At 30.5% G+C, this 20,998-nt stretch overlaps 1 protein-coding gene across 1 annotated transcript in view; it reads right to left on the reverse strand.

Annotated features, from left to right (window-relative positions):
- Window positions 1–20,998, reverse strand: part of LOC148275965 (dorsal-ventral patterning protein tolloid-like) — a gene marked incomplete at its 3' end in the record, with an annotated part of 231,950 nt that overhangs the window by 79,765 nt on the left and 131,187 nt on the right. The gene's annotated exons all lie outside the window — the stretch shown is intronic.

Here is a 20,998-nt window from a genome sequence, read left to right on the forward strand (position 1 = left end):
CGGTTGGTGTACTAATGCAGTGCCCTATGCATCATTAGGTGTGGAAAAGGGAATGATCATGATGCTGAAATACTTTTCTGCCAAATATTTCTTAAATCGTATACTACTTAAAGTTTTTTACGTTTATGAAACATTTCGACAAATACTCACAAGGAAAACGCTATCCTGAGTGGAGGGTGAAATAAAAGGATTTTAATAGCGTTTCTTTGTTTTATGCAGATAAGGGGTTTTTCTAGAGACAGCATAATAAATGAAGTGGGTAAATCCGTATACAGAACGAAAGTTACATTATTAATGAAGTTTGAATGAACTACGCTAATTGTTCTTGATGCGAAATTTATTCAATGAACCCAAAAGTTCTAACCTAAATGGAGAATATGTTGGTTTTATCTATAATTAAACACTTTAGCTGTTTAGAATGTTGTTTAACTAATACGGAATAATGATTTATTTATATTTATTTTATTGTTTTGTCTAAATGTTTGAAGACATAAGACTGAATTTCAACCTCTAGGGAGTCATTTAGATTTTTTCAAATCCAGTCCTATCATATTAAAAAAAAATATTCTTGATTTTTAGGGGTGAAATCCAGTATTTTATCTATAAACATTTAGACAAACTTAAAATATTGAAACAAAACCAACTAGTCCAAGAAAAACTTTAAAAATTAAAAAAAAAATTTCAGGCGTTGCCTAGTATGGAAAATAATTCGATCAGATAATACATATTATCTTCACAATAATAAAGTTTTCAGCTCTTTATTTTCACTAAAATCAACAGATCGAAGAATTGAATGAATAAGGATGTTCAAACATAGGCAAAATGATGAATTTTCCACAATGTGTAAAGTGAGCACTTAAACTGATCTCTCAGTATATTTGGATGATATATATATCCAGTGTCATTAGAGTACTTAATTGTAGAGAACACTTTAATTTGTTAAAATGACTTTGAAAATAATTTGACTATGCGTAAAATAATTTTTAGTGATTTTTTTAACTATGACTGACCACACAACAACCTAAAATATGCATTTTGCAGAAAACGGCCAGGTCTAATATTAAATAATACCTCAATCAAACATTGAATGTATGAGATGACATTCTGTATCACAACGTATTTTTTTATCACGGGTTTTTTTTTATTAATGCATTTATAAAATTAAAATGCCTGTGTTTTATCCACTTTAATTTATTTAAGATTACTAGATTTCTAGAGGCATCATTTCCATCAGCATCTATACCGTAAGATTTTTCTAGTGCTGTGGGTGTTTTCTGCAAATTGAGAAATGCCGTTTTTGTGATCAGCGCTTTTTTCATAGTGTAATTGTAACAGTTTTTTTGTATGAAAGAAGCCTGACTTTTTAGAATAACATAGAATTGACCTAAGTGTTTTCGATAACATCAATATATCTTTTTTTTTCAATTGTAAAGTGGCTGTTTTCTGCATAACTATGTTGAATTGTGCGTACTGCTAAGGCATTTTCGCACATTTGATTTTCTCCTTTTACTTATTACATGTATAAATAGTAATTTATTTATTGTAAACTTTAGTTCTTTTCTTTAGACTTCATACCTTTTACCAAATATTTCTTTGCGTGTAATGTTTAAATTTTGACTTTCTAATCTACAAGACTTTTAATGTGCTGATTGGAATAACTATCTACTTTGGTACAAATTAATTTGTCAGCATGCGTCGCACTCAGAGTATAAACACAAGTTGGTACATGATTACAACACCAGGTTCACTAGTATGGAAGGGCGAACTGTTCCTAGATATTGCGATAAATATGGCAAAAGGACACTGCAATACAGTATACCTAAAATATTTATCATGTTACCAAACAATATTAAAAGAACTGAGTTAAATACAGGAGTGAGACGTTTGCTCAAATTATGGTTTAATTATTTTTAAATGGTTAATAGAAAAAAGTTTTTTGTATTAGTGATAGTTTTTAATTATTGATAATGTAATAGGTATTTAACATGCAATACTTTTTAAGTAAAATTATTATTAATGTAGGTTAAGTATGAATAATCGAAATAAAATTTATAAGAGCCTGCTGAAGAATTGTACGTACGCAACTCAAAAGGACTTTAATTTAAGACTATTTTGTAAATATTAAAAAATGTATAATAATAATAATAAAAAAAACTGTAATACTTTTCATATAACGGAGCGGATAATTAAAATTATATTTCTTGATCTGACTACCTCAAAACATTAGAGTAGCAGATCTTTATATCTTTCCATATTTTTATTTATAACCTTCTTCAATATTGCTATTTATTTCAGTTTTAAAAGCTTCTGGTCTCGCAATGGTCTCCTTGAAGTCGTTCAGTCATTAAAACGATCTGAACACACCTACTGATTGCTGACTCTACGAGCAGTATATACGGATGATACGGTTTTTAAATTACAGTGATGAAAAATTGCCAGCAGTGAAATGAAATGATCGTTGCTCGGCGTCATAATGGACCACTCCGGTGGATTTTTACTAGCTGGAAATCGACATCTTGGAATTTACTTCCACCTTGTACCTTCAAATCAAATTTGACCCAAATTAAATTTAAAAATCCCATTTGAAAATAGATGAACTCATATTTCAAACCGCTTCATTTTATATAGTTTATTAAACCTAACAGCATTTAAATATAATACGTTTCTTCTTGATTTTTTATTTTTAACAACAGACAAGACAATTCACATGGACAATTCATATCAACAATTTAATTAGCAAAGAGGCGACGTTATCGGTTCTTTTTTTAAAATCAAAAACATTGTTCAAAAACGGAAAAAATCTAACGTACGAAGCCTATGTAAAAACTAAAATATGTTATATGCAACTACTATGGGTAACAGGAAATCAAAATGACATAAAAAGACTACAAAAACAGTAAAATAAAATATTAAAGTTAGCATATGACCTACCCTATCTAACAGCATGTAAAGAACTTTTTAAACAAACTAAACAATTAAATGTAACTGAAGTCTTTAAACTAGAATCCTTAAAATGTATTCATAAATTAGCCACTGATGTAATTGTAGACGAATAATTAAAACTTAGTAAACATGAACACAATACAAGAATATCAGAAAAATAACATATACAACCTTCTCAAACGAGAAGAGGACAATCAAGACTAACAAAATATTATTATTAACAGTAGAATATGAATTTTAAAAGTTTTTTTTTTTGTTAAATGTATGTAACCCGTAAGGGTTTATCAATGAAAATTTTAAAATAAAAAAATAATAACAGTATTTCCGTAAACTGAATTTGTCATACGCATGTGCATACCTGTTTTGGGACACTAAAATACTTAAAACAAATTTGAAATTTAGATTTATTTCAACAGAGAGGGAAAAAGTTTTCGAGAAGAAATTTGGAAGTCTAGGCATTTACAGGGCTTATGACCTGTCATTGGCTGGTTTAAGTGGCCACTTTACACACTGTGTAACATTCACCATTCTGCCCATGTTTGAACATCCACATTTCCTCAACTCTTCCATCTGTTGACTTTTGTGAAGTGAAAGAGCTGAAACCTTTATCACGTGGGTGAGATTCATCCGGCTGAACCAAATCACCTACTAGGCAACGCCTGGAAACAATTTTCCAATTTTTATACTTCTTCTTTTACCAGGTAGTAATTCAACAATGTTTGATTATAGGTTTCAGCTCTTTCACTTCACAAAAGTCAACAGATGGAAGAGTTGAGGAAATGTGGATGTTCAAACATGGGCAGAATGGTGAATGTTACACAGTGTGTAAAGTGGCCACTTAAACCAGCCAATGACAGGTCATAAGCCCTGTAAATGCCTAGACTTCCAAATTTCTTCTCGAAAACTTTTTCCCTCTCTGTTGAAATAAATCTAAATATGAACAACTCCCTAGGGAGGAAATCCAGCCAGTCTGCAAGCATTTGGACATAATCAAACATAGAACATACGGACAAAGGAGAAAGACTGGTATCCATGTGCGAGAAAAGAGTCCTGCAGTTCTTTGGGCATATTTCCAGGGGAAACTCTGATAGTTTGGAGAAAACTTTTCTCCTGGGAAGTGTCGAAAGGACAAGGTCGCGTGGACGTCAACCAACAAGATGGAGCGGCACAGTCACTGAGTTATCAGAATCACCACTGACGAATGCCTATAGAAGAGCACACGACCGTTCCAGATGGAGGGAGACTGTCCACAGACGAGCCATGCCTGGAGTCAGGCGTAATTACCATCCTCAGACATGAGGCCCGGATTGAAGAGAGTTTGTGAAGTTAACGAGCTGAAACATTTATTTATGCGGGTGAGATTCATCTAATTGAATTATTTCACCTACATACCAGGCAACGCTTGAAAATGTTATCATAAATAGAGGTAGAGGTAGATATTAGTAATTGCCCGTTGAAGATATTCTCTTTATCTGTTGAGATAGTATATCATTAATATACTTTGTATCGTAACATTTTAAATCACAATAAAATGTCGATAATAAATGACTAGGCGCTTTAAATCTTTTTGAGAGTCTACTTTATTTATATTCTGAAATATACTCCCCAATTTCCCTTCAGGCACATGTTTTTCGACTTAATGATTATTAGAAGTGTCATATTTAACGGACCGAGCTAAATCTGAAATATGTCATTTAACTTAATATAAAGCGATGACTTGGTGATATCGGCATTCCAGAAAATGAAATATTATCATATTAGGTTTCCCCGTAAGGACTTTCTACTGGTTATTATGATTTTCGGGATGAAATGATCAAATGCGTTATCTCCAATTCACTCGTGACTGGAGACGAGTTCTCTGGTGATAAATATGTTTTTATAAGGGGAAAACTTAAAACATTATGATATTATGAAATTTATATTATTGTTATCAAAAACATTTTTCACTTTGTGGTATGACATTTTACATTTATTTGTTTATAAATTTGTATAAACCACTTAATTTTTTTAAATTACACTTCGACCGGTTTCGAGGTTACTACCTCATCGTCAGGAATTTAACTAACTTATAATTACACGCGTTGCTATTTATATAATAAAATATTGTATGAAAGAGACAGAAAATTGAAAGAAAGAGAGAGAAAGAAGATAAAATAAATCATAACGGGAATAGTTTTAAAAGAGGACTCGAAGTTAAATTTAATTGATTATTTATTATTTGAAGTTTTTGATTAATGGCTTTACTAATTTCTAATCGTTCTAAATTATCTAAACGTAAACCATTTTTATTGACATGCAAAATTTCAACACACGTTTCTTGATAAAATTCATGGTTTTCGTTTCATGATGAGGTAGTAACCTCGAAACCGGTCGAAGTGTAATTTAAAAAAATTAAGTGGTTTATACAAAATTATGAAATTTAATTTAGATTCTAGTTCTTAAAAACTTAATCCAAAGATGATTAACATACTGGTTCTATTGTTTTCATTTTTACACTAGATGTTTGTTTGTTTATTTATTTATTTACACCTTTTATCAAAAATACAATTTTGCGTTCACTTTGCCCAGCTAACAAGGGTACAAACTTCGTTCCAAGGATCTCGGATCAAACAACTCTGTGGTGGACATTTGACCGGCATTATCTTTAAAACATAAAATACTATTTAACGTGCTATAAAAATTTACGTTTTATGTAAAATAAAATTTGTTTTATATTTTAAGCTCAAAGTTCATTCTTTCAATTACTCTTATTGAATGACCCTTTACTTATCTACTCTGTTGTGTCAATCAATATTTCCGCGTGCACAATAAAATTTTAGAGAAATTAACAGATTGCTTTTTTTGACATTATATTTATACTATGATTTTATTTTTTCCCATCGTACAACATTACGCGGCCATATCACGAATGTGGCAGCGAAATTGGGGCATAGTGGGGGAATTTTCGGACACAGTCCGATGAATTCAAATATGATTCTACGCTCCTTCTAGACTATTCTTCATTTTATGCTCGTAGGATTATGAAATTTCACAAAGCTATTAAACAACTCGAAGTTGAGAGTTGATCATCAGAGATGGAACTAAGTCTATTTTTCATCAGAACTATTCTCCTTTTCCATTGTGTAGGCCCGATTGTTTCTGCAGAAGTAAATACTGCCTACAGACTGCGGGCCGCCATTAGAGTGGAAGGACTAACTGTTTTATCACTCGGCATTGTTATCCAGTCTGAAATATTCACCGTTCTAGGAATCCCGCTTCACAAACGAAGGACTTAATGCTGTTATTAAGCTAAACCATTCACAACCAGCCCAAGCAATTTTATATTTCTAAAAGCGTCCCCTCTACCGCTTATAACTCACCAAACTTTATGTTATATCATTGTATTCCGTTGCCGGGCGGATCAAAAATAAAGTTCTGATTGTGAAATAAAAAATGAACCCTGGACGAATGTTTTCGACTCGGGTATATATTTTACTATATTAAAAATGCTTACCTATCAAATTACATTTTTAAAGAACTTAATAAGCCTTCAATTTACGACATCTTTAAAAATTGATTTATTATGTAAACTTTCAAAGAAAAAAACACAACTAATTTACAAAATTCTCAAATCCCTAAATTTCCAAATAACTTAATTTGGCTTAAATCTACAGGTTCAACACCTCATTTAGTTGTACATAGAAAAATTGAGCTACTAACATCACAACAATAACCAATAAACCAAAAATTAATATGTATATAAATATGTAACAATCTATTGGGTTGATGCAAAAGTTATGACCGTTTTTTAAATATATAATTAAACATTTTTTTTTTAGATTTGTATTATTTATTTCAGTCAGTTTTTATAACCTTCTCCCATCTTTCTATCAACTCATTAATACCATTAGTGTAAAATTCCGTGGATTTTGATGCGAAAAATGTAGTAAATGATGTTTTTACCTGCTCTATTGTATTAAATTTTTTATCATTTAATTTTTTTTGCAGTGATTGGAATAAATGGAAATCGGAAGGAGCAAGATCTGGAGAATACGGTGGATGCTTTATAACATCCCAATTCAACTCATTTACCTTGTGTTTTTTATGGATTTTGGCCTTCGAAGTTGTTAATGGGGCTTGTCTAGGTATAGCCTAATGTCTTTTTCTTGTCGGGTTGTTGTACCCGACCCATTTCTCATCTCCCGTTACCAAACGATGCAAAAAAGGTTCATGTTTTTGTCTCGCAAGTCAAAGCAACGCACGTTGAAACACGATCTAATAAATTGGCAGCCGACAATTGACGAGGTATCCAAACGTCGTACCGCGAAACCATTCCCATACGCTTCAAATATCTTAATCCGGTTGTTTGTTTGACTCCCATCATCGACGCGATCTCCCTGGTGGTTAAACGTGGATTGGTGTCAATTATGACTTTTAACTTGTCGTCATCAGACTTCAATGGCCGCCCGGGACGTGGTTTATCAATTGGTGAAAAATCCCCAGATAGGAATTTTTTAAACCATCTTGTACCCGTCGAACTTTGATGACATCTGCTCCATACACTACGCAAATGTTTTTGGTTGCCACACTCGCGGTATTGTCTTTACGAAATTTATAAAGTAAACAATGGCGTAAATGCACTTTATCGACCGACATTTTGAAAAAATACAAGGGCTCTTCACTGTACTCTGGCCAGGCCAAAACTAACTAGAAAGTAGAGGTAAAGAAAGCATCTTTATACAATGGAATCATTTAAAAGAAGAGATACTATTCATGATTTCTGAGGAATTTTTTTTTTTTACCTAGGATCATAAAAAACGGTCATAACGTTTGCATCATTACTATATTTGTTTATACTAACGTGAAGAACATACATAATGTGCGTATATGCCGATCATAATATTTATGTTTGATTTATAACCTTAATTTGTATATTATATTTAATTATTTTTGAACCGTTTTATACTATTTGTGCAAAATACCTACAGCCGTTGTTATTAAGAAGATAAATAAATAAAAGACGTATTGACTTTTGAGGGTCCCAGTTATAAAAATAAAAATAAAATAACGAAGGAACGCCAGACCCGTAAAAACGAAATGAGATACAAAAAAATATCGGAAAAAAGCTTTGTATGTATAAATAAAGCTATAAATAACTATGCCAGGAGGAAAAAAAACATCAATAATGTTTCAGGTTGAATTCAAATATTGGTTTGATTTTAATATCCTTGGCGAATGCATGCAGTAGTGCGCTACAAGTTGATGAAATATAACATTATAAAAATATAGCTATTCACGTTCATGAATACATCACGATGTTATTGAAAAACAAACGCTTTTGTTTATGCCAGGAAATTGAAAAGTATACCTCATATACGTTACACACATATTTCATGTTTACAAAATACCTTTCACCGATAACATTCTGCAGAGCCCCTCGTCTCCATATAATAAAGCTTTATGTATCCTGTTTCGTTTTAAACAAACGGTTAGGTGGCGTGTAACCCATAACCCATAACCCCCACCTTTCTAGACTGACACATTTTCTAAATGCGTTAAGCGTAAGCGCTAAAAACCTACGCGGGGCATCTTCAGAGAATTTGAAAAGGGTACAAAAGTATCGAGAGTGAGAACCCTTTACGTCAGTGTTTCTCAATCGACGTTAATCACTGTTCCACGAACATTTTAAGAAATTGGAATGTAGAAAAATGACAATATAGTGCTGATGATGTATACAAACCCAAATGGATGCCTTCGCCAAAAATACCTCAATGATTCATACAAAGATATGAGCTGCAGGTCATATGAAGACCTAAAGAGGATCGCACAGGTCATACCGGAGTGGTAGAAGAAATGCAGAACCATGCCGAAAACTTATATATTCTTCACAGAGGAATAAAACCAGAGAGAGATAATTATTTTCGAATTGTGCGCTTAGCAACTAATTTTAGTAAGCTTTTGAGGGTCATACTCCATTAATCGATGACACATACACGTTCAATCGTTTCACCTGAAATAGAGCAACGACCGATGAAGCAAGTCATAATTTTATCTTTATAAATATATAATTCCTCTGTACGTGTGATGTCACTGAACTCTTCCTAAACGGCTTAACTGATTTATGTGCAGTTTTCAGAGTCCTGACGTAACAGGAAATTTTTTAACAAGTCGGAAAATGAAAAGTATTAATTGTGCTATCATAAAATTGTGTATTGCGTGTACAAACAAATTTTTTACTCCAAAAAAACATTAATTAAAATCAGTATTAACATATTACAATAGAAATGAAGAAAATTTTAAAGAAGGTAATATAGAAGTCTAGGCATCTACAGAGCTTTTGACCTATCACTAGCTTGTTAAAGTGGCCAATTTACACACTGTGTAACGTTCACCATTCTGCCCATATTTGAACATCTATATTCCTTCAATTTTTTCATCTGTTGATGTTTGTGAAGTCAAAAAGCTAAAACCTTTATTTATGCATTGAGATTCATCTCATTAAATTATTTCACCCACATACTATGCAACGCCTGATTTTTATTTTTTTTTAAATTTCTATACTAACTTCTTTATGGACCAGGTGGATTTATCAACAATAAAATGTTCTTCATCCTGTTGTAATATGTTAATATTAACAGCTTCCCAGGAAGTTGAATCCAGTCCAAAAATTTGGACAAACTCAAAATATTGTTTTTAAAATCAGTGGGTTTATTTTTTACTTCTTTTTTATCCGTTTTATCATGGTTATGATTATATTGCCAAATCGGTTTTTTTTTTGCTTTGATATTTTTTTCCTTAACTCGGGGATATTTGAGAACCACTGACACAGCCACATAATATCAGGCTTCAAAAGTGGGTAGGGCCCATGTGTGTTATTTAATTAAATAAGAAATTTCTCGTTCTTACACAAAATCTCTACTCAACCACAAAACTTTGCGGAAATATTGACAGAGAGATACAAAGGAATAAGAAGCGGAGCGAAAGATAAGGTGGAAAAATAAAAATCCCATAAATAGGAAAGAAAGATCTTTTCAAATTAAGATACAAGTTTCGCAAAGTTATAATGAAAGTCCGCAGTAAAAAACACGACGAAAATAACCAAATGAGGCTTTTCCAGAAAACTGAGGCGATATCCAGGAACATAATAGCGAATTGGCTTGGAAATAAGTCCCCTTTTCAACATTTCCCTTTTTCCCCTAATGTAGATCCTTTATTTGCGAGATAACAGGACCCGTTTTCGAAACGTTATTGAAAAACACGCAAACCTGAAGATAAGAGACGGATATAAAATAATAAAAGAATTTGCAAGAATCTAATGGGAATCTGGAAATACGACGTTGACTTGGATAATATTCCTCTTCGAAAAGAAGTTATTTTTCAAGAATAATGCATATCTTTACATAAGATTTTAGACGCGTGCTGAAATTACGTCTAATAAAATCACATATAAAAAAGAAATATTTGTATTAATTTCATTAATATTACTATACGTAATGAAGGATTGTTAGTACCAAGGTTGTGTTACAAATCCATAAAATATTATACCAAAAATTTTCAGTAAAATATATAATTACGTCTTAAAAAAAAGTGACCTCACCTTAAAAAAAAAGTTACTGAATTTCTGGTATGAAATATTTCTTTTAATATATGTACATTGAAAAAAAATCTTGTTGATAAGCCGATTTCGCGGTTAAACCGGTTTTTTTTATTATTTATTTTTTGTTTATTATATATTAGTATATTCAAATAAAATAAATAAAAAAAAACAAAAACAAAAAAGTATTTTTCATGATTATAATACTATGCGGATCATGTTCATCCATTTATATATAGAATTAAAATAATTCATTATCATAAACATCATTCCTCTTTCCGCATCCAGTGGTGTATAGGGCCCTGCATTGGTAAACAAAATGCAGCGAATTTTGATCATCTGTTACATGAAGGTAAAGTGATCAATCCAGGAACAAAAAAGTGTTGCGGTGTAGAACCACCTTTTAAATTAATATTTTACGTCCACCCTACCAGAAATAGAACCCAAGACCTCAATAATGGTAGGCAAATGCGCCAACATCTGCATAACGAGGCGGACTCTTCTCCACTTGATTATCTTGTTCGGGATTTTTATTTCAGAGCAGCCAGTCTATAACACTCGTCAAGGGTTCTTGTTCTATTTAACTCACATAACTGCAGTCTTTATCCTCCTAGATACAGAGAAATCATCAAAGTATAAAAAAAAAATAAATGACTTAAATTAATATCTACTGCTTTCAGATAAATAGCATTAGATAACAACTTCAGCCCCAGAGAACGCACAAAGCCGGCGTTGAATTAACCCAAATCCACGAGGGGTTAATAAGCTACCTGCATCGCTTCAAGATCTCCGAGATCAACACCTGCCCATGTGATAATGAAACACCTCAAGGTATCTCTCACTATTTGATGCAATACCCCTTTATCAGCTTTCGAAAACTAGAGCCGGAGACGCGAAGCAGAAGTTTAGGCAAGGACGTAAGCGACATCGGATCGCTGATACTTCATAAAGAACTCACACGAGAGGTAGTACCTTACACAGTCAAGTTAGTGCAGGACATTGGTAAAATAATCCAATGACTCAAAATGCCAAGCACTCTTCCATTGGAACGGAAAGCCTGTCGATATCTGTCAACAGGCGGGCTTCTCCCGAAGAGTTTTAAGTGGCTTCTTTTGAAGAGTAATAAGTGGTTTCCTCTTCACTAGAGCAAACGCTAAAGAAGTTCCTGATTGGCCGACTATATAATATTCCTCCTGATCCCAACACTTATAAAAGAGAAACTAATTAAAGCAGGAAAATCCACTTGAATTGTAAACCTTGTAAATAATAAGCAAGGTTAATAATAAATGCAATTCTCATATAAAAATATAACAACTTGCAACTTGTGAATCAATTGTGAATTAATTAATCATTTTTTACATATAACTAGAGAACTAACAAGAATGCTGACAATTTTAATATTTTTTATCTATCTTATGTCGGCTGTTATTTATTTTTAATCAAATAAAATAGATTACCATAAAATCGTCCATAAAAATTAAATACTAAGTAAAACGCAAATAAATTTTTCACTAATGTAACATAAATACCACACCATACAATCCCACCACCTGGCCACACCCCACACAATTATACCATACTCAATTAGACTTTGACAAAATGTGTAAATAAATTGTAAATTCAATATGGGATTGCCCTGAACTGTTATCTCTCATCAACTTCGGGTTACCTGGAAGAATGACTAGACAGGTGCCACCGTTTTGTAGCAACAGTGTATACTTGTAATGCCGTATTGAACAGACTCGGCAATAGTTATTTCTACGTATCGGATATATTAAGTGTAGGGTATTGTTGCTATAGAACAAACCTTTTAAACTTTTCCAAAGATGGTGAATGGTAATTATATTTACTTATTTATGCATTTTATAATATATACAATTTATTGTTCACTTTGCCCAGCTGTATGAAACAGTACATACGATTTTCATGTTATAATACTTTAAAATATTTTACTATTTAATTTGTTTTTTAAATTTATTCTTAAATTGCTTAAACACTCTACTGAATATGTTGTAAAGTTTTTAGGTTAATTTTTTTTATAAATCTTGTATAATTTTTAGGTTTAACTTTTTTTATAAATCTTTGGTAAAAGGAAATTCATGTTTTTTTATTTATTAATATTTAGCCAAATACGTTAGTATTATAAAGGCAGATTTGCCGTTTATTTCAATAAAATAAAATGAAATAAAATTAAAAATAAATAGTTTTCGTAACCCGGTGATTTTTTTCCAGCTAGCTTCTGTTGAAAACGATCAATAAAGGTAAAAAAAAATAAAAGCTTCACAAAAGTTAACAGATGGAGGCGTTAAGGAAATGTGGATGTTTAAATATAGGTACAATGGTAAATTTTACAAAGTACGTAAAGTGACCACAAAAATTCAATCTATTAAAAAAACTACTTGCTCAATCATTCAAGTGGTGAATTTATTTTAAAACGATATTTTTCTATTTAAGTATACTTTGGATTCGTGCGCCTAAAATACGTTTGTTACTTCTTAAATCATACATATTTTCAAATAAAAATCTAACGCTTTGTAAAACAATAAAAAAAATCATTGCAAGCAAAATAAGACAACAAATAAATACAACTCCTCGCTGTAGTACAATTTTATACGACATGACATTTGACAAGGTCAACACGTTCTTCCAAATTGAATAAAACCTCCAAGCCAAAGCCACCCCAAAATAAACTATATTATTTTGATTAAGATGTGGGCTCCTAACGTCGACGCACAAAACGGGTAATGCCGTCAACAAAACTTGCAATATTCTTATTTTTCTCCATTTTATACATCTAGTAACGTCAATACTCGTATTTTGTGCTATTTTAATATCGTAAATTATAAAAGTCTTGGATATTGAAAAAACAAAAAAAAAATTTAAAGTGTCATAAAAAATATCTGCTGGTACTCGAAATGTGTTAAATATATATTATGTTTTGTGATATCCATGTTATTTTTCGTAATAAAATGAATTTCATAAATACTTAGTCGTACTTATATAGTTTTTTTTTCATAAAGTCTTTATTCAATATACATTATTACAATATTAATACATTATAAAGAAAACAAAGTATTACGATATATTTTGTCGCGATAAACTATTCAATAATAGTTTGTCATCGGGTGCTCAGACATTAGTTTTAATTAATAATTAAATGAGAAGAGTACAGACATAATACTGGATACATATAAAATAATAAACATAAAAAATAGTTTAAAGAAATATTATTTTTTTTAAAGTAAGAAAATAGAGTAAAATAATACAATTAAAATCAAAGAATAGTAATTTACTTTTAAATATAAGAAAAAAAAAATAAACTCATATTTAAATAGTGTGTACTCATAAATGTAATCAAAATAAGATAAAAAATAAATTAAACAAAGTAAAGTAAAGTAAACCTAATTCTTAATGTAAAGGAACATATTTGAATTTTAAGAGCTCTTTTAGTATTTTTTCATGAAAAGGATATTATACATCATCAAACCCTTATGTGCATAGGGCACTACATTATTAAATTCAATTCAGCGTATTAAAAAAAATAGAATGTAAGGTTATAATTTTTACACTTCATTTGCCCGTCCAGAAACTATAAAACATTGCAGTGTAGAACCACCTTTGAAATCAATATTTCAAGTCCATCTTGCTCCTTTTTTAGAATTCCTACATTCGAGCAGCTATGGAGTCAAGAACACTTGTTCAGTATTCTGGTTCTACTAGGCCTTTTTCTACTAAATGTGCACTCCGCGGTACGATACAAGGAACAGCTACCTCAGCAGTAAAATGTCGCGACTGGCGGCTCTATTTTGAGACGACAGCATTTCCTGCACGTGATTTTCACCCCTGTGTTTACCTTGCTCAGAGGTGCTTTGACTTTCCCGAAGACCATTGACTTGACACTAGCAGCAGCGTCAGAAAAACTATTAACCATCAGGAATGTCAAAAAATAACAAAGTTGAAATTTTTATCTTGCTTTTTGATATTTATTTTAATTCCGTCATTTTTAAAAATTTATTTTAATTTTCAAGTGTCCGGGCGGATGAACAGTACAGTTCTGTGAATGAAATAAAACCAGAATGAGGAAGTTCAGTGTCTTTTATAAAAATAATCATTATTAAGTATTAACTTTTAGCTCCTAATGGTACATAGTGTATTGCATTGATGTACCAATCGCAGCGTATCTTAATCATTTTTGTTACATGAAGGTAAGATTATCAGTCTTACGCTTCAGGTGCCAGTCCAGGGACTATAAAAACACCCTATTAAATAAATACGAATATTTCATTTCAACCATGTCAGGAATTTAACCAGAGACTTTCCGCATGGTACGCAAACGCGCCGACCATTTCCCTACGAGGCCGACAAAAAATAATTTAAAAAGTAATAAAATTATGCAAACTTTTTATGCTTATCTGCATATTTTTATATGCGTGAATACTTTTATAAAATGGCGTCATTATAATCATTCGTTTAGGAAGCGCGGAGCGATTATGTCTAACGTTATGAGCCGAAGGCGATGGAGAAAGTTTAGTTCAACCAAAAATAATATCGGAAACTTTTGTCTCGTGAGACGGAACCGAAACTTACTATTTAAGGCTCTAGAAAAAAGTTTATAATTCCATAATATGTGTGCAAATTACTCCAAAAACATATCGCAAACATTTTCAGGTGGCGTCATCAAAAGTTCTTAAATATAATGCGTTTACACCACAATAAACATTTTTGTACAAAATAAAAAATAATTTTAAATGTTTATTTCAGCACACCCGCCAATTACAACGTTCGTACGAGTATTATAAAAAAATGTTTAAAAAAGTACAGAAAATTTAAAGATATGGATATAAAATGTTTTCAAATGTCGTTGTAAATGTCATCAACTATAAAATTATTTCAAATTTCAATTTAATATGTAGATTTTCAACCCAAAAACGGGTCAAGAAACCCAACCGTTCGTGCGCTCTGTAGCTGCAGCACGTGTTTTGATCTAACTTTTATTTGTAAACGATCTTAAATAATACTAAAAAATAAAATAAAAATTATTGCACCACAACGGGCCAAGAGGCCCAATTACAGTGATGAATTAGAGCAGAGGATATCCAGGGTTGAGAAAAATCACATGTAATTTTTGTGTTCTCAACGGGAAAAGAATAATAAAAGAATTTAAATAAAGTAAAGAGGGGCTAGATCTCATTACCGTCCATTCGCTCAATAGCTGCAAGATGAGCTGTAATTTAGCTCTTATCTGTTATTAAATTCGATCATAATGAGGAAGTTTAGTGGTTTTTTTTACGTTTTTTATTTGATAGTTAAAATAAACAAAAAAATTAAAAAATATTTTTTGTATCGTATTTCAAGTTTTATATTTTTTAAATTATTCCTACAGTGATATCACAAGTTCTAGTGGGTAAATTTTTTTATTTAAAAAAAAAAAATCTGCGTCGAAATACGACGTTTATTGGCAAAAAATTAAAGTACACACTTGCAATACCAAATAAAACAAAATAAGTGTTTGACATGTAAAAATTTCAAGAAAATATTCCTAGCAGTTTCACTAGATACGAAAATACCTGTTCCAAACCTACATATATAGATTGTCAGTTGCCAATTTTAAATTATTTATAAATTTCAACTTCATTTTTTTTTATTAGTTTGCAATTTTTTTTTTATTCTATGTTTTTATTTTTCAATTAAGATAAACCAAGAACAATTCAAGAGTTAAAGAATGAGATGATTCGGCATATTAACGACATTGAACCTCAATTGAACGTAGTTATGCAGAAAGCAGCCAGCCATAGAAAAGTGAAACTGAGATAATAGCACCTTTGTGAGATGAGTGAATTATCAAATCTACACAACAGTTGGAATGTTTTTGAATTTGACGAATGATTAACAATGAATACATTAGTTTTTTTGGTATTACAAACAATAATCTTATGTGTTTGAACAGTGTAAATTAATTTTAAAGTACCGTAAGATTTTTCTAGTCCTGTGGGTGTTTTCTGCAAATTGAGAAATTCCGTTTTTGTGATCGAGACTATTTTCAGAAGTGGATTTTTACAGTTTTTTGTATGAAAGTGGTCCGGCTGTTTTTAGAAAACATAGAATTGACCATACTGCACTCGATAACACCAATATATCATTTTTTCAAAATTGTGGACGGGCTGCTTTCTGCATAACTAGGTTAAATTATGCCTCAGCGTCATTTAAAATATGGACCATCCGATAGATGTAAACCAAAGCGAGCATTTGACTGATATTTTGTTTTACACATAATTGTCATAGATCTTTCGATAATAATAATAAAAAAATAAGATAATTCTCCGAAAACTTTTTGTTTTATTGACAATTAACATCGTGCGTTATGGTTGGACCACCCTTTATTTAACCATTGTGTATATATATATAAATATAAACATATATCATCATCATCATCATCTTTACTTTTCCACCACTAATGGCGCATATGGCACTGCATTGGTTATTTTTGTTACGCTAAGGTAAGATAATCAGTCTTACGCTTCAGGTACCAGTCCGGAAACTATGAAATATCCTCGTGTAAAAACACCCCTTCAATCAATATATCGTATCAACCATGTCGGCAATCGAACCCGAAACCTCTTGCATGGTTGGCAAACGCACCGACTATTATACCACGAGGCTGACTTTAATAATATGTTATAATAATAAGACTAATACCATATTGTAATAGAAACTGTCCTAATAGATTTGCAAAAGCAAAATACTGTTTTAATATTCAAAATACTTTTAACATTTATGATAAAATTATTAAAAAAATTAATAAAAAACTAATAAATGAAATAAAATTGAAATTAATTAATAATTTAACAATAGGCAAGTGACAATCTGAAATTCGAAATAGTTCGTTTTTATAATTTTTTTAAAACATTTTTGAGATTCTTCGCTGTGCAGTGCAAATGCTCTAATTTTTAAAGCGTGTAAAAAAAAAAAACAACATTTTTTATCGCATAATGTATTCTAGATTTAGTATCAGGCCATGCCCATGTAGGATTTTTTGTTTTCATGAAAAAAGTTAAATATTATAAAATAAAAAATGTACAAAATGTAAACAAAGAAATTGTAAATAAAATTATAAAAAAATAAATATAATTCAATTTCCCGTAGCACTGAATTCCGTCATTGGAAACAGGGAGCTAAAAATGTAATTCAACCGTCGATGCTTTTAAGGCTGTAGTCTGGTAAAAAGCACGTGAAATGAGGAAATCATACGATTTTGCCATTTTAAAACATACGTGTTATCGGTAACGATAAGGGCAGGTATGAAGATCATAAAAACGTTAATGAGATATTGCTATAAATTAAATATTACAACCAGAATTACCTTCTTTAAAAAAAATAATACAATTCTATAAAAAAGTTTCAGCTAAAATATTTCTATAAATATATTTGTTTAAGTATTACCGAATGCATAATTTTGCGTAAAAATAAAGAAAAATATCACAAAAATGTTTGTGATTTTAAATGCTTGTATTTCTTTTTAAAAATAAAAAATTAAAATTTTGCTCTAACCACTTTCATGTTCAATTTATTATCTTTACATTATTCACACAAATTTTAGTTCGATACTTAGCCTTTATGGAGATCCCAGATACCTAAGTTTAGTCTGAATTTAAAATGGCGTAATCTGCCGGTCTAAAAGTAATTATATTTTAGTTACATAAAATTTTTAAGTATATTTTTTAACAGAAATAAATACCTTTAAAAAATATTGTTTTCATCTGATTTATGTTTTTTTATTTTTTTATTACTGCGCGATTTAAAAAAAACATTTGTTTTACAATGGCAAAATTGTATAATTTCCTCATTTTGCCTGCGTATTACCAGACTACAGCCTTAAGACGTGATGGGATACTTTTATATTTAACCTTGAGGTAATTTTTACATAAATGGCGCAACACAAATTATCCGTACTGATAACAGTAATGTACATTATGTGTATGTGTGGTCTTATGAAACTTTTTAGAATTTAATTCATATTTCTGTAGATTTTTTTTATGTATTTACATGATAAAATGCTCAAAACATACATTTAAACGAATTTTTAGTAATTTCTGCAAAAAATATTTAATAAAATGTGAAGCTTAATTTCACCGCGATCATATTTCATATCTGGGTACTCTTTACTACGTGAAAATAAATTGAAAAAGCTTCCTAATCCTACTTTAATAACTTCTTGCGTCCCTGTTACTCTCACTTGTGTTGCCGTCTGAATATTCATGATCTTCCTTTCTTTTTATGGCTCTCACATTACTGACAACCTTATACCGAATATTATATATTACAAGAACGAATATAGGCACTGAATTTTTTGTATGCATTCGAATAAAGTTGATTAATGAACAAAATTAAACAATGCAAAACTTCAAGGAAGTATTCCTAACAACGTGTGTCAAAATAATAGGCTCTTAAAAGACTACTTTGCCATTCTCAATTTGACACTCTAAATAGAAGAGTGATAAAAGATAGAAGAGTGTATAAAATGACGTTGATTTTTTGAAACATTGAAAAATATACAATTTGTTTATTTATTTAATAAAAAAACTTTATCGTTCAAAATTTACGCTATTTCTCAACATTTTGGCACCTTTGTAATAGAAAAATATGGAAGAATTTAAAAACCGTTTCGCCCTTCTTGTGTACGAAATGACAAACGGTGTATTCTTCTGGAATAAAATGATTTTTCCATCAATTTTTTAACAGAAATAAAAAGTTTTTAATATCATAACATAAAAATATTAAGAGGACAGGATTTGTTTTAGTTTAATTACAAATTTAAAGCATTAAAATAAAAATTAATTTAATAATTTGTAGAATTATTTATTTATAAATTTGTAAACAAAAATTGCGCCATCTAAGTTATTTGGAATAATAATCACAAACAAGTATCTTTTTTTTTTTTTTATTCAAACCAGCACATTCTTCATGAGCCCATTTTCCACACTTCATTTATTTCAACCATGTCTCTCCTGACTTATAAATAAAATGACAAACCATGTAATTTTCCCCTTCCGGTACAAATGTTTTTTTATCCCACTACATGAGTTTTCAAAAAGCATCCTATAGTATATATCACATTGCAGAGTGTAGATTTGAATTAAATTATAATTTGACATAAATGCCAAAATAACACCAATGATCTTTTCAGTTGGTATTGAAGAAAAATAGTTGAATAAACAACATAATACCTTTGGTGTCACAGCGATAAAAATATTGATTATTTCGAAAAAGAAACAACTACACGTCCTTTTCGGGCCCCGTCGCCATAAGCTTAGATATTAGCGACTGTTTATATGTCATATCAATGGTCGTTTTGGTGCAGGTTCAAACATGACCAAGAGTTTAATTTCTAAAATATGGCTACTATGTCATTATGTACACCTTTCTCCTACAACGAAAAACATCTTCATCTATGTCAGCTATTTTACAGTAACGGATGACCTATTTTAATCCGATCCACTTACATTATCCCTGCCCACGTGACCCACAAATCATCCCCCTACCCTTTTTCCTATCCACCCCGAAATTCCTGCCCTCACCTTAGCATCCTTATACACCGGAGAGCAGAATCATTATTTTACTATTTTCTTTCCACTCAGGAACTATTATATTCAATATACGAGTTTTAAATAAAGTTCAAGCTGTTGAAAACAAATTAATAAACTAAAAAAAGTATTTCAAACTTTCAAGTGAATACTATATTCTATCTTAAGTAGAAACTTATAATATACCATAGAAAAAATATTTTGAAATATATAAGTTATTACCCAATTTTGTATCAAGTTACATAAAAATCTGTCAATATTTAAAGCATAATATGCAGATATCTCTAAAAAAAAGACCCTTAACAAGTAATTTTACACCGTTAAAATATTGCATTGAATATTTAGAAAATCAATCGACATTTTACTTTAAAACGAAAGCATAAAAAAATATTAAGATGGGTAGGTATTTCAAAAGAAACTAATCGCTTGCTTCAAACACTACCCAACATTCAAATTCTACCAACTATTAAAAATTTTGAAAAAAACTTGTAAGTGATTTATTGTAAAATCAACGATTTAAAATATTTATTATTTGTATAGGATTCATCCGTATTATTTGTTTTTTTTATTATATTTTATTTTATTAACATAAACGGCAATTCTGCTTTTACAAAAAATTATAATACTAACATATTTGGCTTGATATTTTTTTTTTTTAAACATAAATTTCCTTATACCCAAGATTTATAAAAAAAAATTAACCTGAAAATTATACTTTATTTATAAGTAAAAAAAATAACCTAATAATTATATTGCATATTCAGTAGAAAGTTTAAACAAATCAAGAATAAATGTAAAAAACAAAATTAAATAAGAAAACATTCTAAAGTAATACAACAACAAAATCATAAGTACTGTTTCATACAAAGCTGGGCAAAGTGAACAATAAATTGTATATGTT

This window comes from Micrasema longulum, unplaced genomic scaffold (assembly GCF_059751315.1).
Source record: "Micrasema longulum isolate JH-2025_06_02 unplaced genomic scaffold, ASM5975131v1 h1tg001310l, whole genome shotgun sequence".
Taxonomy (NCBI): domain Eukaryota; kingdom Metazoa; phylum Arthropoda; class Insecta; order Trichoptera; family Brachycentridae; genus Micrasema; species Micrasema longulum.